The sequence below is a fragment of the Rhamphochromis longiceps genome, linkage group LG15 (genome assembly GCF_057381845.1).
Source record: "Rhamphochromis longiceps isolate RC_006_pf linkage group LG15, R_longiceps_female_GT1.1, whole genome shotgun sequence".
NCBI lineage: Eukaryota > Metazoa > Chordata > Actinopteri > Cichliformes > Cichlidae > Rhamphochromis > Rhamphochromis longiceps.
This window is the reverse complement of record NC_140571.1, coordinates 40,264,656-40,289,795: the sequence shown is the minus strand read 5'-3', so window position 1 is coordinate 40,289,795 and position 25,140 is coordinate 40,264,656. Positions and strand designations below refer to the sequence as shown.

Below are 25,140 nucleotides of genomic sequence, written 5' to 3'. Positions count from 1 at the left end.
CCATATTGAGTAATATATCACATAAAAGGGCACGGAGAGAGCTGTACAACACACTTATTTATTAATATGGCATCACAAAGATAGCTTAAAAGACTGAGTTTGTGATGGGTGTATTCACACTGAGTGACAGAAGAGGAAGTAAACTTCTTTTCTAATTTTCAGGGTATTTGTTACTCGCCCTTTGTGGTAATTTGTTATTTTCTGGTGGATAAACAGTTAAATATTTCCAAAGACACTATAATAGCTCTGGTATTAGCTAAAGCACCTGGTGTAGCAGCTGAATTTAAATTTCTGAGAAGTCAGTAAGATCTAATACTCCAAGTCGATGGTGTTAATGAAAGGAAATGGTTTATTTCCCAGATTCATAAAACGTTAGTGGAAAACACCACAAGGAGTCTATTCAACAATTACATGTGATGGAGGAGCCCCTATACCTCTAGCAGAGTTTCTGTGCAGTGCATTGCATTAAGTATTATGTACTTTACTTGGTGATTAAAACCTTCTGGGATATGTGGACAGAAAATGTGCTGAGTGATCTGGCATGTTTTCTGCATACTACTGCACTGGGCACATCTAATGCATTACAATGAATTATATACCACAAACTATTCCCCTGCAACTGCAGAGTGTACTAGCTTGCCATAAATTAGATGTAGTGTCATAAGTATTTCCATGTTCTAGTCCCTGATGTCCAAGTTAATTCTATTTTATTGGAAGAAAAATGCAAAAGGATTTGACTATATTTGCATTTTTAGAGAGAAGCTTGGATATAATGACACAGAATATGTTGATTCTCATTCTATTCCAAGAAATAACACAGTGTACGCAGTGCAATGAATAACAAATACATCCTGCATCCATACAAGTTTGGATACAAAACAGAATAGATCTGGTGCTTATAGCTGACCTATTGTCTGTCTAGGAATTTTACAAGTCATATATCTGAGCGATTCCGATCGTATTACCATCTTGCCAATTCATTTTTGTGTGATATACTGTTCCATCTCTCCATTTTCTTCCATTAAACCAATTCAAGATCGGGACACGCTGGACCCTATCTCAGTTGTCATAAGGTGGCGGTACACTCTGTATACAGTGTTACAGTTTCAAGTGACCTGCCCAGTGACTATGGATGCAAATCAGCATCTTGTACTTGCATTTTCAGATGTGTTATTATAGGAAGAAAGAAAAAATTACGCTACATAGTTACATAAAAGTCTATTGATTCGGTTATTTGACCAAACATAACGCAGCTGGAGTACAAATTAGTTTAAAAATTGGTTAGAAAGGGTTCACATATGCTTTTGACATCAAGTATTATTACCCTCAGTTGTATATATTCTACTTTCATTGCACACTATGCTTTTTATATCCATGAAACAAGATGAAACAATAAGTTTCACTTCACCAAGCCTTAAAGACAAAAAAGCATGGATGACCTGTAATGTTCTAATTCTAAAATTAGAATAAAGTAAAGTGTTTCAGCCCTAAAAAAGTGAGAGGCAGGATAACAAGGTACTCTGGATGTTGTTACCTTGGCCAACCTTTGATGCATTGGCCTGTATGTCTCACATATAAAATTAGGCCCTATGATTGTTTTCTTTCACATTGTGCAAAATTGTCATCAGTATTTCATCAATTATTGTATCTTGAATATTATAATATCAGAATTTCATATTGTATGTGATATATAGTAACATTACTCCCAGAAAGGTCTGCGGGAAAACTATTGGCATAAACTAGACAAAGACAATTCTAGCACCCTCTTTTGGATCACTTTCTGGACTTCCAGCAACCTCCCGGCACCGTCTCTTGGCCTGTGTGACTGATGGCTCATAGTAACTATGGCTACCACAAGATGCTCTGCACCACGCAAAATCGTCCATTATTAAAATATAGCTATTTTAAACATGCACTAATTTTAAAATTATTCATTATTAAACTCTGGCTGTCTTCCACAGTCTGCCCCACCTGGGCACGGCCAATGGCCTGAGCCTGGTTCTCTTACTCTTACTTGCTTATAGGGGTCATTTGATTATTTGGGTTTTCTCTGTATTACCGTAGGGTCTTTACCTTACATCATAAAGCACCTTGAGGCAACAATTGAGCCAATCAATAAAAAAATATTTATAATTTCAGACACATTTGTTTTGTCTCTAAGTCTCTATAGACAATTTCTTTTTATTACATTTTTTTTTACACCTTAAAGGTCTACATTTAAAACAACCTACCACTTCAGATAAAAAGGAAATATTTTTACCTTTACTACTCGTCAATAGGTACAGTAGCTTTGCTGGATATAAGAACAGTGATTGTGAGTTTACTGACATCTAAAAGTAAGAATTCATAGACAAGGATGAAAAGGAACAACGTTTGTGGTTTGACTGCAGATGTAGGACCTTGGAGTAACATTAGTTTCTGTCTCTGACTGAATATCTGCCTGGCAGCTGCAAAACATGAACCCACTTGACATTGCTATGTATAAAACTTGCAAATGGACTGATTTATTTAGTTTGGTGCCAGAACAGAATACCATATCGTTCTGGCTGACATAACACCTGCGTGTACACTGCCGTGAACAGTAGTTTTTTTTTTTTAACCTGTCCTGTCGGGCAGCTTTAGCAGGCACAATCATGATCTGAATGCCCCGTTGTGCCAGACACATTTGTTTTGTCTCTAAGTCTCTATAGACAATTTCTTTTTATTACATTTTTTTAAATTATTCAGACAAATGTATCTACTGCGTGACAATGCCAGACCTCAAGGCGGGTAGAAGAAACTTTTTAATTCAGTTTAATGGAATTAAGTTTCAATTCAATCTATCACAGCCCTGAAATGTATCAAATTAAACTGATGTGCATTAAACTGAATTAAACAATAGATAATACAATATAGTTAATACAAGCCTGAACTGTTTTAAACAGAGTTGCATTAAAGGAATTCAACTTTACAGAAGATGCTAAATAGGTGTAGAAAGCAATGATGAACTATGGAAGTAACATGTATTGCCCTAAAATGAGTAAGAATCGCTTTCTGAAAGATTGTATATTTGATCACATGTTGGCCACTTATAGAAATCACTGAGGAAAATGGAAAAGCATCCTTTTTTTGAATGTTAATTGATCATTGTTTGAGGCCAGTGAGCAATGCAATCAATTATCTAGTCTGCAGCTGTTAACACAACACCACAATCCATATGTTACCCAGAAGCTTTTTCCAGTTGTCAGAGCTTTTGTCCCTGAAGTAGAGACCATACTTTTCACTTTTCTGCTATGATTTAATAAATAATCAAAATCGTGAGTCCGAATCATGTCAGTGGACAAAAATAACCTGTTTCAGCAAAGTCTCCATGACACCGTCTCTTATGAAAGTCAAAAATGTCATATCTTGATGGGTTGGAGTGTTTTTTCACAAGCTTTAAAACTGCATGAAGTCAGTACAGGATTGCAGGAATTATACAAATGCCAAACAGGGAACTTTAATGTCTGACTGTAAGTCAGACTTTAATAACAGTGCACACTTTTCAATTTATTTGGGGGCACGGAGAACACAGACAAAAAAAGAGAACACAGAACATATCTCCTTTTTCTGTATTTTTTTCTGTATCTTGCAATATTCATGATTTATTTTTATACCTCACTGCTTTTATCATTTTTGACACATCACATTTTCATTCATTCAACACGTTCTTTGTTCTAAACAAGTCAAATCATGTAATAGTCTGTAATGGAGTTAATGCCACAAGAAAAAGACCTGCGAGTGTTTGAACCTCATTCATCTACTTTACAATATGTAAAGACGTAATAACTGATTGATTGGTAAATTAACAGCTGATGCACCAAGATACAAAAAAGCCAGAAATGCATTGTTTTGGATTCAATAAAAACTTGTATGTGACACTTGTAAAAGAACTTATGAGCTGAAAGAAATCGAATCTCTTCCTTTTCAAGTAAATATTGACTTGATCACATGTAGCGTATAATAATTTGGGAGAATTAAGAGAGAGATCTGCAATCCTCAGTAAAGCGCTGTTACTGTGTAAACAAAGGTAATTAAAAAGTAGTAGTTTAATGAACTGGTTGATTACACAATGACACCCGAGATTTATTTTAGTCTGAACGATGAAGTGCCTCCTATATCAGATAGTGAATAAAAATTACAGTGATTTACTGCAGCTCTGCACTGGAGCATCTCTAGCTTTTTTACTGGATATAAATGCTCTTACCTCCAGTGTGTCCCTGTGTTGTTATTCCTTTGCGTAAACTCAGGTTGAAGCCTTAAGTCTGAACAATGTGCGGCTCTTTCACTCCACTCTCCTCCTGGTCTGTCGCACTCTCCTCCAGCCTCACTTGCAGTTACACACATACATACATATTGCGCGCACACACACGCTCTCCCCTTTTCTGTCATCCTTCCTGCACGTCAGACTCTCAGACATGAATGTTCAAACACAGGCAGATATTTAAAACAACATTTATAGTTCTTTCCATTGCAAACACTTAAATTCGAATGACTATGATGATATTAAAGTAGGAATACGAGCTGCGCTCCCTTCACTCAGAACCCCCTTAAGGTTGAGGATAAAAACCCTTGCAGATACTCAGCTTTCAGTTTTAATTCAGTAGACTGTAAAACATACTTTCACACAATTCCATGTGTAGCTGGTAATTTTCCTTAAACCTCGTTGTTAGAGTGGCGTAGCAGTGGTTTTCAAAGAGAAAGTATCAGTTGGAAATTAGTTAGCTTTTGTTCATCTCCTCCACAGCTTGGTGGACATATTAATATGTGACTAAACAGGTTGCCTACACTAAGCTGTTTTTGTATGTTTGAAGTGTATTCCTCATCTTCAGTTTTTGCAAACACAGTTTTATGGATAAATATTTAAGCAAAATTAATGTACAAGGCCCAAACTGACTGTATTACCTGAATTTGGCTTCTAGTCACTTTGTCTTCTAATGCTGCTTAGAACCACGTCTAACGAGCCAAACATAGCTCTCTCAAAGTCCTGTGTTGCCTGGTTACACATTGTATATATTGCAATTTCACTATGGACCTGCAGACCTGCACAGAAAACAAATAACAACTTTTGTTTTAAACAGACACATTTTTCATGTCTCCCAACAACTCAGGCACCAATCAGCGGTCTTCAGATAAAGAGCCCGCAGTATCCCCAAAGACGACACAACAGGAGATGAGCGTGATCAGAAGCATGCTTCTTGTTTTCTTTGACATTCCCAATGGTGCTGAGTGAAACTGTCTCCCAGGGTCAGACTGTCAATGTAGAGTTATAACATAATCTTGTTGAGGTGTCTGAGGGAGAACATTCCCTCACTGACAACTTGAACTGTGGTTCACCCCAATACATTCTATTTGTTTATTGTTGTTTTTATCTTGAGAAAAAGTCAAACTGAATTTCATTCAATCCATTGAAATCTTTTTGTTTTTTCTTCACACTAAAACAAGCGTAGTTACCATCTGGCATAATTGCCATGTTTCTGCTGCAAAGTGAATATTAATTTAAAAGCTCTCCCTTTGTGTGTGTTCTGCTCTGGTGTATAATCAATACTTAAATGTGCCAATATCTGGGACTGTTTCAGGGCACTGTGCAGCTGGGGGAATTGTTGAAGGTCCAGTACTGTGGGTGGAGGTGAAATGTATGCACACCTAACCTTTCATATGCACCAAGCATATAATCAAAACCATAGTTAGCTCCCACCGTGATCACCCTCTAATTTTGCTGGTTGACTGGTTTTTCTGAATGGGAGATAAAGAGGATGCACATTCACAACAGGTGGTTAACGCTACGTGTGCTGTGCTGGATTCTGGTAGCTGACTGATCCTGGTGAAAACGATTTATCTATATATTCCTAATTTACCATTGTGTGGACAAATTTGCATCCCACTTTTTAAAATATATATATTTTAAACAGGAAATATAGGGAGACATAAATATATGGAGAAAGTTGACACCCTGACCAACAATTAGGGTTGCCAACTCCCTGAAAAATAAATAAGGGACACCTCGTGGCCAGGGCCGGGCAACCCAGTTGTCTTCACCCTTCCCAGTGTGGTAGCTCTTTTTTTGTGTGTGTGAAATTATTTTTTAACCATTTGACTTGAATTTGATTTAAGCAGATGCATATTCTTTGTGATATGACCATATGGGAAACAAATGATCATTTAGCCATTTATTTTTAGCTCAAAATGACAACATTAACACAGTAAAACAGGTCTCTTTCTTAAACAGAAGCCTGTCATGCTTAACTTTTGAGAATATAAGTAAACCTTTCTTTAAAAGAACTCTGTCCTGCTTAACTTAAAATTATATAAATTAATAGAAAGCAATAGAACGAAAAATATTCTTGTAACAGTGCACATATAGTGCATTTAGTACAATTGGCTTCAGTTGAGGTATTATTTCAGCTTTTCTAATGCTAATCAGCTGCTCCTGTTTGTAAACCCGCTTGTTCCCATGATTACGCACCTTAACTCATCATCATTATTCATCTATGTATTACTTTTATGTATTATTCATCTATTTGTTGTAATCATCTATCCTTGCAGTTGTTTATTACACAAAATAAATGATATTATCACACTTCTGGCCACATAGCGCTGATATTCACCGCACATGCCCATATTAACCTTAACCAGAGGGTTTAAACAACAAACCAGTGTTTACATACCATATCTGCTTCTGCCGTGGCCTGGTGGACAAAAAATTGGTTAAGGGTTCCCCGAGCTTTCACGCCCCTCATGTTCTTCTTGTGCCCACCACTAGAAGCATGCCTATGGAAAAAGTGCGCCGGCACACAGTGCAGTGCGCTTTATAGGTGTTATCGTGCACTTTCCCAGCCAGGTGTTTTCCTTTTCCCAGTCCTCCCTGTGCTTTTGCAGCCTTTTTTCTTTTCTTTCTCTGAGGGGAACAAACATTGCTGCTCTAACGCTGGGCTCACACTGTGCGATTTTTGGCCCATTTTGAGCCGATTTTTGAGTCGTGCGACCGATTTGGTGATCGGCCCGATTTTGGCCTTCATCGTGCATCGTGTAGTATACGTGGGGTAACGAGAAGCGATTAACACCTCACGACCAGCTCCCGATCATCAATCGCTCGTGAGGGTGTCACCACAGCCGCTCACACTGCTCATGCGCAAACACGTAAACATCGGTGAAAAAGACGGCGCAGCACGGCTGTGCAGCGTGTGATCTGGACACAAGTGATGGAGGCACTTGTAGAACTTTGGAAAGCTCATCCGAGCCTTTTCGATGTGGCATCACAAAATTATCACGACCACAACAACCGTGAAAACAGTTGGATTTACACTGCTGCTCAATCACAGCTGCCTGATCATGTTTTTCATTAGCAATTTAGCAAAGTTGATGGTGGTGGTGTGTCTGTGTGAGTGAAAGACAGAGAGAGCGAGCGACAGATTTTCTGTTATAACCTTCATGTTATGTTGGCACAGTGTGAGCACTCAGGTCGCATCAGAGCATCGGGCCGTATAGTGTGAGACCCTGCATCGTGACCTGCAAACTTCTAATCCCTGCGAGTCAATCGTGCAGTTTGAGCAAGAGCTGAATAACGTGACTGAAAAAAATCGCAGTGTCTGCCCAGCTTTAGGTGTACTGTCATCCGAGACGTGCACCGCAGTGTCGGCGTTTGTTTCCCTGTTGGCCATGCTTGTTGTTGTGGTCATCTGTTGTCTTCCGGTATTTTCTCCGCAAGCGACCTTTCCTCGACCAATGAGATAATCTGAATTGTCATACTCGAATTGTCATAAGTGTGCTGTCAGCTCATTGGTCACAAAGCAGGAGAGGGGCTGGGAATTATGTTTTCAAACAAAGCGTTAATTCCATTAACATTTATAGACTACTTTTGATTCTCACTGTATTACGGGACAAAGTGCGTCCCTTATTAGCTCAATACGGGACGTGTACTTTTGTTTCTAAATACGGGACGATTCCGTTTTTTAAGGGACGGTTGGCAACCCTACCAACAATAGTCCTTCATGTTTGGCATTCATGCCTTATTGAATTAACATAAGTTGAAGAGGTTTGCGTAAAGCTCTTATTTGTGACTATCTAAAGTGACCACACTCACTGGAAATTAAATGCTGGGCCAAGTACGATAAGCACTATGTTCGGACTTACTCAAGCTTGTTTGTGCTTGTTTCTTTAAACAGTCCAAAGATATTTAAAGGTTTCAGATTTTGCACCAAAACTTCTGTAAACTACAAAATACAGGACCTAACATTCCAACAAAGCACCCTAAATCTCCTCTGCAGCCTCAGTAAAGCAACATTTAAGCGACGCATGACGCCGCTCTCAGTCCGCTGCTGGTGGGAGAGTCCCCAGCTGACCGTCCCAAGAGTCCCGTATGTTGGAAAATAGGACACAGGAAGGGAGGGCGCTAACTGGTGAGCGCCAGCTGAACTTTCAAAATAAGAGCGTGTTCTCTCTCTCTCTCTCTACACACACACACACGCACACATATACATATGTGCTTATAGCAATTTTCATATTGCTTTCAAATAATGTGCTGATGGCCCATATAGGCACATAAGTGTATTCATACCGTAATCTGTCATATTTTTCAAAATGCATTTCAGCACGTTTTTGTATGGTTGTTCATTGCTCAGCCCTGTGATTATTGAGTCTGGCACTGGCCAAATAAAAAAAAAATTGACTTATTTAAATCTGAAATTGACATCATGCACATACTAACTACACATAGTAACTTCCTGGAGTTGTCTTACATCAGCTTGAATTTTTACATATATTTTATATACATTATATTCTTGTTATTTCATATTTTAAAAAACAAGCACTTTTTAGATTTTGTTGTATAGCAAAGTTTGTGTGTGTGTGTGTGTTTTCTTCTTTTTTTAATGTAACCAAATTATTAAATATGACCTTTTCCAGAACTACTCATGCTGCAGTTACAGTTTATTTTCTTACTTTTGATGCATCCGAGTAAGAACTGGCTACAGTGGCGACATAAAGTCTAACACTTCACTGTTTATTGCAATAATCTGAGACATGACACTTTCAAGTCTAATTAACGATATGTTTGGATTTTTACTCTTACTGTTTGCTTCTTCCAATTTGAAGGTTGTTTTGACCTAAACCAGGATGCACCTGTGGTTTCTTGTAAATGGTGGTGAAATACTGATAGCACTTTCATTATTATTTACCCATGTTAATAGGTTTTGGGTTGTTTTTTTTTTTTTTTGTATATTTTGCACTGATTCAAACGATACCTAAATAAGTGTCAAAGACAAGAGTAGACACTGCTGGAGCAGCTGAAAGAAGGATTGGAGTTTTTTTTTCTTTGTTGAATAGTCATGCATGCGGTCATTTGAGTCATGAGTCATTGGTGACAATGAATAAGGTATTTCCCATGTATGATGATAAAGTGTACCAAGTCTCAGAGGAAGGACACAGGACACATATATAATCTTCAGATAGTGTGAGAAATGTGAAACACAGATATATGACATGTGTGTTGTAAATATACACATGCCATATATCTGTATTTCACATTCCCATGAGACCAATCACATTTCCTAATCTGTCCAATAGTACTTTTTCAATTAGAAATGTTAAATGTTGCACTAAGATCAAACAGTACTATGGTAGTCAGTTTGCCTGAGTCTGGATTCAGGCAAATATCATTTAATATCTTTACAAGAGCAGTTTGTGTGTGGTGATACTGATGAAAACTGAATAGCTAAAAAGCTGAATGACCAGGTTTAAAACAGCAGGTAACTGCATCATGATTGTTAAATTGTTCCATTTTATAAAAGTAAAATAGCAGGAACTTAGCAAACATGGAAAATAAGCTTTTCTCTCTTCTAATAATATCATGTGACTTTACTCGTGTCAGTTTTATTTCATGAGCATCTGAAACCACTAAAACTTGTATGACTTACAGGCTTGAAAACGCTCTTTTGTTTTCATCAGAGGAGCAGCTTTGTCACCTGCTTCACCTTAGAAAACGCTTCAAAGAACGGAGCCAGATTCAAAGTGACAATGAAAAGATGTCACTGAATCCCATGACATACCTCAATTACTTCTGCTCAGTGCATTCATAGAACCTCTGCAGCATCCTGCATGTTTTTAATGCGGTTTTCCACTTTATCCATTTATCTCCTGCTGCTTTGTCTCACATTGTGTATTATAGCTGTGAAGCCCTTAATGTGAATCTCGAACTGCATGCTGATTCTCACCATAATCTTTTGCAGTATAGTATCACGTTTACTAAGCTTTTTTATGCAACATTTTTTCAATTGAATTTGATTATTAGCTCTCATAGGCACTGTTCTAGAGATGGCATGTAAAGGAAAGTTGGGAAAACACACAGTATGCGGGGTTGCATTTAGATGATATCCAGCTGTTTGAAAAAGAGTATGTTCTTTACTTTTTGGAGTTAAGTGGTTAGTTCCTGAAAAGTGTAAGTGTAAGATTAATCTAAAGTGGGGAGTAACTGGGCAGATGAAAACATCTGGATCAGTAAAATGACACAATAATATCGTCACTCAACTCAAGATGCTAATGCCAATAAAAACAGCTGTGTGGCAGGCACATTGTAGACCCAAACACAGAACTTGGAAAGCAAGCATAAAAAAACTGTTTTAATGCAGATTGCTCACCAAAGCACAAAGCACACAGCTACAGTAAGTGGGACAACGCAACAAAGGACAGGGGAAGACACAGGTAATAGTGAACAGGTGGGGAACACAGCTGCAGACACAACTGAGTCAACACATAAAGAGACACTATCTTAAACAGGAAGAGGGAAACATGATTAACATGACACAAAAAGGCTATTTTCTAGGCACACTTTAGGCCCTCTAAGACCCCGCTGAGCATTGTTTAGTCACCTCAGACTACTTGAGTAGTGTAGTTAACCATCTCCACCCCTTTATGTATTCTTCTTCTGACACCTGCTTCCAGCAGGATAACCATCATGCCATTAAGCTGCATGATGCTATCATGTCAGTATGAACCAAACTCTTCCAAGTCCCTCTGTATTTATTTGAGAAATGCAGAAATGATTATCTGGAAGACAGTTTTAACTCGTGACCATATAATTAAAGAACTTTTTAGAAGTATTTGTTCAATCATTTGCAAAAACAGTTGGGACCAAAAATATTTAATTTCCAATCCACTGGAAATTAAATATGCTAATTTAGACTGATGAAACATTTCAGCCTCTGATCAATTAAAACACAAGGCTGAGGCAACATAATTTCATGTGAAAGATTCCATTTCACTGAGCGATAAATCAGAAAGGGCTCTTTGAATCTATTCCAGCAATCACGGCGAATCACACAGCTTGACAGAGCCTGATTCAGTGAACATTTGGACTTTGGAAAGTAATTTCATTACCGGCATTTTAATGAACTCATATTCCTCATTTCAGGAGAATAATTGAATGATTTAGTAGCAAGCAGGCGTCTCATGGCATTTTAGTTTTTCATGAATGACAAAACCTTATTGAGCAGCTGTTTGCCTGCACCTGACAGGACAGATCCATATTAAATGATCACCCTGACCTTTTGCTTGTTCTTACTATGATCTGGGGGGCAAAAAACACAATGATGAACAAGAAGGAAAGATGAAGAATATCTTTGTCTGTCTTTTTTGATAATGGTTAAAAAACAATTACCAGATGATAGAAAGAATAGCAGTGTGTGATGTGGATATTACACATGTCCACAGATGTTCCTTAAACATTACAATCAGGGGTGTTTTATGTATGCCTGCAGCTGTGCTCAGTAGGGCAAAAACATTTAAATAAAAACGAGTTCTTGTTTTCAGCTCTTGGAGCCAATGTTTTATCCTGTTAATTCTGCGTGCTTTCTGTGCAAGTCCCTCCAGTGACACTGAAAAGAAAGACACGCTGAGCTGGATTGTCAGAGTTTGTTTTAGGCACTGTGGTGTCAGTATGGATTGTGTTATAGCTATGACAGTATGATAGCTTGTCCTTTCAGTGAAATCCAGCAGTTGTTGACATTGTTAGACATGTAGCTGGCTGAGATGCCTAGAGGTTATACACCAGCCTAAACAGCTGATGACAAGTGGCTTTTCATTACAAAACACAAACTGCAAATTTATTAGAAAATCTAGATGTCCAATTTTAGAAATGAACAAAAAAGGCTGAGGAAAAATTTGATTTCTCTTAACTTCTGGTTGTTGTTAGAAAAAGAGAATATTCTGCCTTTCGCATGATTTTAGTCAGAGGATATGCTGCAAGTTGTTGATGTAGTGTGAGCATATTATTGCTAATTTATGGAGCCAGACTTCTTTGTCAGTGTGCTAGGCATATCTAAAGAACTGGACTTCAGTTTAGCCTTTTAGTTCCCATTCAGAACAGCTTTACATCTTGGACTTAAACTAACCAGCTCCTTGAGGATGTTATATCCATGGATGTTGTCACAAGAAAGTTTGATGCTCTGATATCAGCTTATAGGCCATTACGTGAAATGAGCTGGAAAGGGATCAACATATTGTCAGGCTATTTGTGTCAGGAGGAAGGAGGGGGAATAATGTCAGAGCCATAAAAATTGTCCACCAGCAGCTTACTTACGAGAATCTGAAATGTTACAATATGCCTAGCAAAGTCGAACCTTTAATAACAAGGGTTCATGAGCTAGCATCAGTGTGAGAGTGAGAACACTCTGAAAAAATACAAAGTAGACATTTTTACAAAAAGGATGGCACAGTTGGGGGATTAGGACAGCACATTTTGTCCCACAGGCATCAGCTTGTCAGCTTTCTTCAGGCACACAGGTTGAGTTTATTCACGATGAGTCAGTCTTTACCGCCTAATGCATTTAGCCACAGGATTGATCACTAAATAAGCCAGAAAGGCATCATGTGCACATGCACATCCACAGATTTAGCAGATCTAAGCGGGACTTTTTTACTTGCACATTTCCTTCCCTTTTTTTCTGCTTAAATACAAAGTCAAATGGGTTCATTTAGGTGTTTTTCCCTCTGTATTCAGTGACCCTTCTATATACTAAATTGAACCTAAATTCATATGCAGGTAACCACTGCTGTGTATCAAAGGTGCCAATTTCATGTGTTATTCAGGACAAGCCAAAGGCCAAATCATGAATATACACAGAATGACAGCCGGAGTCATGATGTATTTTAATTTGTACTTCTTTCTTTTTTCACTGTTAGTGAGAAAGACAGAGAGAATATGAAGCAGTTTATGTGAGAACAGACAGCTGCTTTGTTATGCACGGCTCAAAAAAATCAAAAGGACACTTTTTTATAAGAGTAAAGCATCAAACCATTTTAACTTCTGGGATATTCATCTGGTCAGTTAAGTAGCCGAGGGGGTTGTTAATCAGTTTCAGCAGGTTGGTGTTAATGAAATTTTAACTGCCATAAATGTAAATTATGGCAGTTTGTTTAATTTATTGTGTTCATTTATGTTATTTATTTTCTTTATTTATTGTTCCTTTTGGGGTAGGAACTAAGGTTCATTCTGTGTTGCACACAGGCCTTTTTAAGTGACGTAAAGGGAAGTAAAAAGCATGTGCAAGAAGCTAAGTTAATAAGTTAACTAAGGCAGAAGAAGGAATAAATAAGCAGTTTAAAGTAAAAGAAAGCTGCAAAGAAGAAGAAATTGGGAATTATTTTTGTTAAGTTTTGTTCCTGAAGCGGACTCATTCCCTCACGGTTACGTGCAGCCAGCGAGGTACGTTAACTGTGTTTGTTTATCGCGTATTTGTTAACTTGGGTTTAAATGTTTATTTGTAATATTTATGTTGGTCATTCTGTACTTTTATGTAATAACAGTTTGATGGTGGATTTTATGGTGTTTCTGAGGAGAAGTGTGACAGAAGAATAAATCCATCTGTGAATGAAGAACCGTGGTGTCGTGTATTAACTGGAGGGAGTGATAGAAATTAGTAACAGGTGCACTGGAGGAAGCAACAGTGAGACAGTAGTCTGACTGATTTGGCAAGGCTAAGTGTCACTGCTGGGAGCATGAGGTAATACATGGACCATACATAGGTTGCACAGGTAGCCCAGGTCCTCCAGGATGGCACATTATACGTGCCATTGCCAGGTCTGCAGTCTTTCCCAGCACAGTGTCAAGATCATGGAAGTGATTCCAGGAGATAGACAGTTACTCTGGGAGAGCTGGACAAGGTCTTAGAAGGTCCTTAATCAATCAGAAGGACTGCAGCATCTGCTCTTTTGTGCAAGGAGGAACAGGATGAGCACTGCCAGAGCTCTACAAAAGGACCTCCAGCAGGCCACTGGTGTAAATATCTTTGACCAAGCAATCAGTAAAAGACTTCACGAGGGTGACCTAAAGAACTGGCGTGCTCTTGTAGGCACTGTGCTAACTGCCGGACTCTGTGGAGTCTCACTGGCACTTCCCATAGAATATCAGGCTTAGCAGGTTCACCACTGCTGCCCTGTACTTCACACTGAGCACATGTGACATTTGTGAATGGATCTGGAGAAGCTATAACATCGTTCAGCATAACTGCTTTGGTGGTGTATCAATGATGGTCTGGAGAGGCATATCCATCTAAGTTCTATAGGCAAGGTAATGGTATGCTGACTGCCATTAGTTCTCAGGATGAAATCCTGATCCTATGCAGGTGTAATGGGTTCTGGGGTCCTCCTGGTGCACAACATTGCCTGGCCTCATGTGGTAAAAATATGGAAGTAGGGACTTGAGGATCAAGGAGGTGATACCATTGACTGGCCCCCACACTAGCCAGGAGCTCAGTGACGCCCTGGATCAGATCTGGGAGATAAACACATGCATGATTATGTTCTGATTTGTTGTCAAGGTGATCCTTTACGTTTTTTTTGAGCATCATATGTTTGAAACTCTGTATTGCTCATAGTATAAAAAATAGCAGGTGGCTTGACAATACATTGTTAATCATCAGGAAAATGGCACAGGTGTGCTCCAAATCATAAATTGGGAAGTAAATGTCCAAGATCAGTGTGTTAGTGGATGCTTTGCTACTGCCAGAGGGAGGCGATCAACAGAATGTGAAGACCACAACATTAACATCACAAATAAACGAACCTCGTCTAACACAATTTACAGACTGCCCACATCACAGCTACTCCAGAAACGTGTGGAAAACCACACGGGCTTATATAACAGGTGAGGTCTGGTATTGGCCCAATGACAAACCAAACATTATTTTACTCATTATCCCTGCATGTGTCAAAAGTCATGGTGGTACAACAGCAACACTAGTTTACAAAGAGTTTCCAAATTTATTCTCAAAATTTTTTGCAATTCTTGTTTTATGCAACTAACAATCCTGGGACAGGTATTCAGACTAGAGGCACACCAAGATAGGCCTTTTGATCAACTACAAATAATAATAATAATAATAATAATAATAATAATAATAATGACTATTTATTTAATAAAACAGGGTTAGAAAGTGCTTCACAGTTCAAATAAAAACCACATATTGAGGATAAGTGTGCATGTTAAATCAAACACACATAATCAGCCATAACGACAGACATTCACACAAACATGCACGTGTGCTTTCAAACTATGGCAGCAAATGAAGGGGGATGGATTAAGGAAATGATAACTTATAAAAATGAGTTTTCAGCATTCACTTAAAACAAATAACAGAGTCAGCCAACCTGACTGGCTGAGCAAGGCTGTTTCACAGTTTGAGTGTCACACCCTCAAAGGCACTATCACCTCTGGTTTTAAATGGGCTTCAGTGAGCTTGTACAATGTGAAGGTATAAGATATTATTGTATTTTATAATATTGCATGGTGTTTGTTGATATGATCTCAAAATGGGTGGAGGTTTTTCTTTTAGAAATCAGGATGCAGGTGGAGTGGCCAGTGCCTTCTTGAGAGAAATTTCTGGAGAAACAGCAATGGCTAGCATGAATCCAAGTCGTTCATGCCAGCCATTGCAAGGGGATGCAGATGTTACATATCTATAAAAGACTACTACATGCGAACAGGGCTGTCTCTTTCTAAAAAGAAAAAAAAAAAGCTCCCTGGGCTCTTTAAAGCCCCTTTCTTGAATTAAAACTGGAAGATAGCGCTATCAAATATAAAGAATATGAAGACTCAGGTGCGTAATGATGAGGGATGCAGGGTAAACTAACAAACTCTGACAGACTGATGCCAGACATGCAGCAACAAAATAGCTCCAAGACTGGTCGACCAGCTGATGTTTTTCCTTTGTTGTCTACCCACTGGCTTTTGGGGAGGCAGTTGTACGCAGGTGTAATTAAATGTGTAAGAATAAAAAGGAAGAGTGAAATAAAAATTCCTAAATGAATACATTTACTTTAATACATCTATCTAGCTATATTACAAATTTAGTATTGAAAACCTAGGTCTGCTGCTATATCCTTACTGTATGTATTTCATATATGCATATTATTTAGATTTAGCAAATTTAACAATTTTATAAAAGTCAATAGAATTTTAATGTCAAAGGATGGTTTTGCTGGCCCTAAATATCCCTTTGACAGCTTTAACCAATCATTATTTATTTAAAAACAGAAACACGGTTATTTTACAACTGTTAAAATAACAGGAAATACTATATCTATAAAAAACAAAACAAAACTTGAAATAAATTGCTTCACTATAAAGCTGCTTTGGAACTTGTTTTCTTTGAGCTTTTACTTTGAAAGAACAGGAAACAGACGCTTTTCCGTTACACGTAGTGGCATAATATCACAGTCCCTCTCATTTCACAAAGTTGGCATACAGAAAGCAGAGGTAGGTCTACCAGAATTTTTCCCTTTTGTTTTGCATTTGTTATTAATTACTTGGCACACGAGCAAGTTATGAACTTTTCCTAAAGCGTGCACAAGGCTGTGTGTAAGTGTGCAAAACAGACGGAGAGTGAGCTAAACATTAGGAAATGAGGATGATGAAGACTTAAAATTTATTTAAGTTAGATTCCTGAACAAATGCATGAAAAACACAATGTAGGGAGTTCATAAACACAAAGACTGCTAACATGAAACAAGCATGCAGCATGAACATATTTTTTTACTGTTAGAAGAAGTCAAAGAAGTGGAATCAGTGAGTGAAATCCTGAATATTTCTGGTAGACTCTGATGACTTTATTAGTACTAGCTAAGGTTTCTAGCTTATGCTAAATTGGTTTATTTCAGCTATTTCAAAGGCTTATCTTAGGAATTTTCTTTTATAAAGACTGAGTCAATTTAGCAAATATAAAACATATTCTAATTGCTATTTGAGTGTGTTTTAATGGCTTAAAATTAAACACAGTCTGAATACAGCTACTAGCCTGTATTCAGCCTGTATGTAGCATATATAGCATCTATGGCTTTTTTTTGTCAAAGATGTTTTGCTGATGTTGTTTTAAGGGGACTGACAAAATATACTTGAGTAAAATATATTTTATTAAGCTAATTTAAGTTAGTGCAATTTCAAGATAAAACAGAGAAACCCCCAGCAATCAGATGACTCCCTATGAGCAAGCATTTTGGTGACAGTGGGAAGGAAAAAACTTTTTAACAGAAAGAAACATCAAACAGAACCAGGCTCAGGCAGGGCTGTGACCGCTTGGGGGTGAGGGGAGGAAGACACAACATAGACATGTTGGCAGAAATTAACATTAACTACTGATTAAATGCAGAGTGGTGTATAAACACATATGAAGTAGGAAAAAAAAGGTGAGTGAAAAAGTAACACTGATGGGTAGCCTCCAGCAGCTTAGACCTATTGAAGTGTAACTGCATAGGGAGAATTTAGGATCACCTGCTCCATCCCTAACTATGTGCTTTATCAGAAAGGAAAGTTTTGAGCCTAATCTTAAAAGTACAGAGAGTGTCTGTCGGGCTGGACAGACAGACAGAGGGTGGAGATAAAGAGTCTAGATAAATATGAGTGGCATTAAAGTAGCTGTACATAATGTTATTTCTGTGAGATGGTTATGAGTACTTTTTTCTCTAATAGTTGAAATTCGTGAAGTCATTACTAGTTAAGGATTAATGGAATGCTTGCTTAACTCAGCAGAACTCTGATCTTGCAGCCTGTCTACAGTCGTGAGAGAAACCTAGGCTTGTTCTTATTGTCTTCTTGGCTGCTGTTGGTTCTGTGGTCTCTAAAGACGATCCTACGCTGCTTCAGTAATATGTAGGTCAATCTATGACTGATAATGTTTGATATCAAGGTATGCTTTTACTGTATTGGCAGTATGTTTGGGATCATTGTCGTGTTCAAAAATGAAGACATTGCCAATCAGACGCTTTCCAGACTGTATCGAAAAAAAGCATAATGTTTCCACTCACATGCTTCACAGTGGGTATGGTGTTCATGGGATGCAATTTAGCATAGGGCTGCTCAATTAATCGAATTTTAATCACGATTACGATCTGGGCTTTCAACGATCATTAAAAATGACTGAGCCGATTATTAGCCCCTCCCTCGTGCTTTACTCTCGCGCTGCTCCGTGTGGCAAATTGAGCGCACCTCTCTGCATTTCGAACACGCATCACAACAATTAAGAGGACCCGAGGGAAGCTCGGAAAGCTAAGCAGAAGTTATTTGGAGAGGAGAGTGACTGCCGTTGGTTGAAAAGAGAGGTAAAAAAAAACTTCAGTGGTGTGGAAACATTATGGGTTCGCGGAGTCAGACTTGGATCAAGTAGACATAGTGTGTAAACTTTTCTACGGTGTCATAGCTGCACCACAGAGCAACACTGCAAAGTTCACTAAACATAGATGTTTACATTTTTCATTTATTTTTTATATTGCAAACATTTGCACTGTTATCAGTATTTGCACGCTATTTTATATTATTTTTTAAAGTCATTATTCAACACATTGTTATTGTTAACCCTTTAAATCCCCGTAGAACCGGAACCGCGTAAGCTAGCGCAATAATTTGTTTTGCATATGAAACCGGAGGAGTTGTACTTACATCTTATGCCATCAGCTTGTCCTCGGTCACGGTTTCCTTCCACATTTAGCTTTGCAAAAATTGCATAAAAAGCGCTTGCAGGAACAAAAACATAATATTCCAGAAACACGCTTTGCCGATCCGATCAGCTGTTCGTAACACTTCCCACATTGAAAAAGACGTCAACGCGAACTATCGCATGTCTGCCATTTCCTGTCCGAAACCGGAAGTGACGTCATTTTGGCGGAAAATGTAGTTTTTTACTTGTAGGCCTTAAAAGCCTATACTGGTGTTTTTATAAGTCATGTTTGACTCTATACTTTTCTGAATAGTTGCTGGGATGCTTAGAACTCGAATTGCACTGCTGGAATCAGTTTGTTTTGATGCACATGCTGTTTTCTTTGCAAATTTGCATCATAGGATTGTTTTTTGTTTTTCCTGCAGTATATAAAAATTGCTGTATCTCCAAAATAAAACTATGAAGACACTCAAAATAAATTTCCTGTGGTGGAAAACTATTTTTTGCAACTTTTTTGTATTTAAAGTTTTGAGGGATAAGCCTCTTAAATTTCCCCAAGTAGAAATATATGTAAAAAAACAAAACAAAAACGATTTTCAATTTTTTTGTTTATTGCACTTTTTTGCAATTAATGTAATTACTATGGACTTAATGCATACATATTATTAAAATATGGGCTATAACAGTTGCATTGATGTATAGCAACTTGAAATGCTCCCAAAAATGGCACTACAGCATGTAAAAAAAAAAAGAAAAAAAAAAAAGTTCTGGCGGACTTGGTTCTATGGTAGGTCTTAAAGGGTTAAATAAATATCGTCAAATATCTCAATCTCAATTTCAGTGAAAATAATCGTGATTATCATTTTTGCCATAATCGAGCAGCCCTAATTTAGCATTCTTCCCCCTCCAAACACGGCGAGTGATATTTATATCAAAGACTTCTATTTGGGTCTCATTTGACCACATGGCATTTTAATCCATGACGACGTAGTGTGTTACTAATAGTGAACTTTGTTACTGTGGTCCCAGCTCTCTTCAGGTCATTGACCAGTTCCCCTCGTGTAGTTTTGGCCAGGACAGCTGCCTCCTGCAAAGTGGCAACTTTTTGTTCATTCAGGTACAGCACTGTACGGTCAGGAACACAGTTTTTGAATTCCTCCAACAATACCAGTTCACGCAATGCGTTAAACTCTGAAACTTTGCTTGCTTGACACCACCTATCAAATAGTATCCCTTTTTCCCTTGCAAACTCAAGGAATGTTTGAGCAGTGGGGCGATCGTGGCTCAAGAGTTGGGAGTTCGCCTTGTAATCGGAAGGTTGCCGGTTCGAGCCCCGGCTTGGATAGTCTCGGTCGTTGTGTCCTTGGGCAAGACACTTCACCCGTTGCCTACTGATGGTGGTCAGAGGGCCCGGTGGCGCCAGTGTCCGGCAGCCTCGCCTCTGTCAGTGCGCCCCAGGGTGGCTGTGGCTACAATGTAGCTTGCCATCACCAGTGTGTGAATGTGTGTGTGAATGGGTGGATGACTGGATATGTAAAGCGCTTTGGGGTCCTTAGGGACTAGTAAAGCGCTATATAAATACAGGCCATTTACCATTTACCATTCACCATTCCTCAGGGTCCTGAAACGCTGCCTGTAGGCTTCAGGCACCAACTCATAGGCTCTGAGTATAGCGCTTTTGACATTGTCATACACAAGACTGTCCTCGATAGTGAGAGCTGTGCATACTTCCTGTGCCTTACCAATTAATTTGCACTGAAGCAAAAGGGACCAAACCTCCTTGGGCCAAAGTAAAGCCATAGCAATGCGCTCAAACGCATTAAAATAGGCCTCCACCTCAGTCTCCCTGAATGGTGGAACTAGGGCAATGTTTTTGCCTACATCGAATGTCGGCGGTGCACGAGCAGGGGGAGAATTATCTGAAGGATTACTATTGTTATCTTCATCCTTCACTGAAGATGGAGCAGAAGGCTCAGGAGACAATTTGTTAGCTTGCAACTCCAGCTGACGCAACCTAATAGATGTCTCAGCTTCTAGCTGCCGACACTTTAGCTTGAACTCAAGCTCATCCTTACGTTCCCTTTCTTTGGCCTCAAGTTCAAGACGAGCTAAACGTACCTTTAAGCGTGCACTAACACTGGGATTACTGGATTCGACAGAGAAGGGCTCAAACCGTGGAAGAGAGGCTGGTGGCTTTCCCTCACCTGGTTTGACCACTGTAGGTGTCCCCGCCCCCTCCTCAGCACAAACCTCAGGCTGATCAGAGGTTTCGAGGTCTGACGCATCATCCCCCGAGTCTACGTCTAAAGGGAACACACCTTTCCCAACCAACCCACTGACAACAAGAGACTAACTCGCTCTTCTTCATAGACTTAGCCACAGGGATTTCATAATGCGCGGCAACGGCAAATAAATCTTCCTTCCTACATGCATCAAGCTGGTCTAATGCAGGCTTAGCTATAAAATCACCCAGGCTAAACTGGGCCATATCCAAAATTAATCCCGGACGAGCCCCAACTTATGTTACGCCCCCCCTTGAAAACGAAGTGTTGACTGGAGTGAGGGGTAACACAAAGTGAAAGAGAACACATGAACTACTGGAGAATAGATGTCATTTAAACGTGATTTATTGCCCAAAACTACTACAGTAAAAATAAACACAGGGAAGCTCTTTTCTTCAGGGTCTCCAAGGCCAAAACAACAAACAAAACACCCCCTTTAGCTAAAAATCAAACCAAGTACTCACTAACCAAAACAAAATACAATGGCTGAGCTCCCTGTCTAACCAAAAACAGGAGAAAACAGTTGAAACCAAAATGGCAGAGAACCCCTACCTGCTTCCACAATGATGAACTAATTAACACAATAAGGGCACACCTTTGCTTACAATAAAAGAAAGAAAACCAAAGTTCCACAGAGTTTAAGTTCTCACACACATACACACTAAGGCCCGCTGCCCTAAACACTACAGCTCACAGCTCTGGCAAAAATGGGGAAAGTGGCAGGGGTGTGGCAGTTTAGGATGGCAGACTATATGCCGTGGCTGACGAGCTGGAACACACCTCAGCTGTGGCTCATGAGGCAGACCTGCAACACAAGAAAAGGAGAAAAAAAACCTCTTCTACAGAGGGAGAGCCACTAGAGGTCAGCGACCGTAACAACGATATAGATTTGAAAATTTGCGATAACGATATAACTGACGATATAATTGACGCAAAACAAAATACAACTCTACAACTTTATTAGTGGGGAAAAAACCCCATCAATTTCTTTTTGTTTAAACAAGCAGCTGTTTATTTTAACGTGCATTACAGCCTCACAAAATTCAACAGTGGTTATACTATGAATGAATGCGTATTCATAATGATACGTATGAAGCGCCTTGAGGCGACTTTTGTTGTGATTTGGCGCTATATAAATAAAATTGAATTGAATTGAATACTGTTATATACATGGTTATCCATAATCATGTATATCCACAAAACTTAAGAGGTGCTTTGCAACAAAAGTGCAGTGTGCAAAATCAATAAGTCAAATAATAATATTGCACAAACTCTTGAGTAAAAACAAAACAAACAAAAACATAGATAAATTATGCTACTGCTCCCGGAAGTTTTTCTACATTTCAACTTTTAAGATTATTTGCCAGAAACACTAACATGTTCACAGATGCGGGCTTAAGGGAGGACCTTTGACAAGTTACATTTCCACCTGTGCTGAACAACCTTTCAGATGCAGAGCTAGTTGCTGGAATGCAGAGGTATTTCCTAGCTAATCTGCTGATGTGGGGAAAATTTACTGTGTGAACTTTCCACCACGAAAGAGGATCACACTCACTGTCTGCTGGTGGACTATTCACATAACTGCTCAGTTCAGATGATAACCTCTCTGCAGTTACCTCTTTCTTGCCACTAACTGGTCCCTTCAAAAAACTCCCGAGATTCTTCTTTAGCTTTTTAACAGCTCGCTGACTTGTTTGGTCACCAGTAGATGTATGAGGTGTTTCTGAAAAACCTGTGGCTGTGCTACCCTGGTGTGGGTCAAGATGCTCTAGTTCACTCATGACTTGAACTTTGATGGCTTCGCTTTCACTCTCACTGAAATATTCTGTATGAAACCGTGGATCAAGGAAAGAAGCCATGTCAACCAGCCTCTCTGTGACACTGTCTTTGTAGCTTTTGTTCATGTAGTCAAGTATTGCTGTTTTGATGTCTTTGGTCAGCTCAGTGTCACCTTCTTTTACTTTTAACATGTCATTGTTAAACATCTGAAGAACAGGCTTAACACATGGAATGGTTACATACTCTTCAGCAGAGAAAGCATCTGTAAACTCTAGGAGTGGACTCAATGCAGTGCTGACCGAGTCAAGCACTTCAATGTCTTGCCATGTCAACATGAGATGCCTTGTGGTTTTATCAGCAGCTAAAACCTGTGTTATAGCTTTTTCTTGTTTCAGCAGCCATTGGATCATTCTCTGCTTTGAACCCCAACGAGTGCAACATTCAGTTATGAGTTTGTGTTCTCGTAGGCCCAGTTCCTTTTGGGTAGCCTGCAGAGCTCGCTGGCGCTTCCAGCTGTGGCCAAAAGCAGCAACAATCTTCTTTCCCACTCCAACTGCTCGTTCAATCCTTGGGTCCTTCACACTTCTTTCTAAAAGACATACATTTAAAAGGAAACACAGTTCATTACTCAACAGCAATATTAATGCGGTGTGGAATGTGTGACATTTACGTTTTATGTATAACACACAATTATTTACACACACACACACACACACCTATCCATCCATCCATCCATCCATCCATCCATCCATCCATCCATCCATCCATCCATCCATCCATCCATCCATCCATCCATCCATCCATCCATCCATCCATCCATCCATCCATCCATCCATCCATCCATCCATCCATCCATCCATCCAAACAAACAAACACCCAGCACGCCCCTGGGGGCGGTTTATCCTTCAAGCTCGGGTCCTCTACCAGAGGCCTGGGAGCTTGAGGGTCCTGCGCAGTATCTTAGCTGTTCCCAGTTATGTGTATATATATATACACATACATATATATACATACATATATATATATTAGGGGTGCAACGATATTCGTATCGATATTGAACCGTTCGATACAGTGCTTTCGGTTCGGTACGCATATGTATCGAACAATACAACATTTGTAATTTATTTTATCAATTTTCCTTCTGACGATGCTGTCTGTGTTGAGCGCTCAGTGAATCTGTGTTCGACTACTCCGCCTAGGCTGCACTGTCGAGCGCAGATCCACTGAGCGCTCAACACAGACAGCATAGTCAGGAGGAAGAGCGCAGGGCAAGCTAGCGAGACAGAAGTTAAGCTCTCCTTGCAACAGGCAAATTGAACCTCATTCAGATCTGGCGTTTGGAATTATTTTGGTTTTCATGTGACGTATGACCCTGAAGGTAAGCGAGTCATGGACTAAAGTAAAACAGTATGTTGGATGTGCCATGCAATGCTCAATTACATTGGTGTGAACTAGTGTGTTAGCGCAGCTAGCTCGTTAACGTGTTGGCCGTCTAGCCCCATGCACGGAGCGATCGGCGGTAGCTCGTTAACGGAGATTTGCCGTGTTGTGGCGTTAAGGTCATTTCAACGAGATTAACCTGAAAGCACTAGTGGGAACACGACGAATATGACTGCACATTTACGCCGACATCATCCTAGTGCAAAGACAAGTGGAAGCAGACAAAAAAAAGCAAGCATGCTACTAACTTTAGCCGAGTCATTTAGACAGCTGTTAGCACATGATTCTCCTTATGCTGCTGAGAATATAGCCCAGAAGAAGCGGATAGTATAGCTTTTATTTTGGAAAGAGACATTTCTCTGTAATAAACTCTCTTTTCCAAAGATGAGTGATTCCTCAATCAGATACAGGGCTTGCAATATCGCTAGCCCGATGTCCCGGAGCTAGCGATTTTTTCAGTCGGGCTACCAAAATCTATCTCTTCCCTGCCCGTCGGGCTATTGTAGGAAAAATATATGTCAATGCTTTTGCATTCTTTCGGAAATGTAGCTGGGTAATTATGTCATTGGCATCGGTGAGCCACTGTCAATATGTGACATATTGAAGTCGCGTTTGAATTTGCGCTTGTTTTTTTGCTTTCACTTTGCAATCGTGCGAACTGTGTATAGAGAGCGACAGCACTGATCTGTGAGTGATGA

At 39.3% G+C, this 25,140-nt stretch overlaps 1 protein-coding gene across 2 annotated transcripts in view; it reads left to right on the top strand.

The window, feature by feature from the left end:
* Positions 1-13,451: 13,451 nt before the first annotated feature.
* The window catches only part of hykk.2 (hydroxylysine kinase, tandem duplicate 2), a 30,947-nt gene continuing 19,258 nt past the window's right edge, over positions 13,452-25,140 (top strand). Inside the window, exon 1 of one of the 2 annotated variants that reach the window (XM_085381329.1) lies at positions 13,452-13,717. The gene's annotated coding sequence lies outside the window, so the exon portion shown is untranslated. Of the gene's footprint in view, positions 13,718-16,695; positions 16,769-25,140 lie in introns of those variants that run through there. The other variant, XM_085381330.1, reaches the window with a different exon arrangement.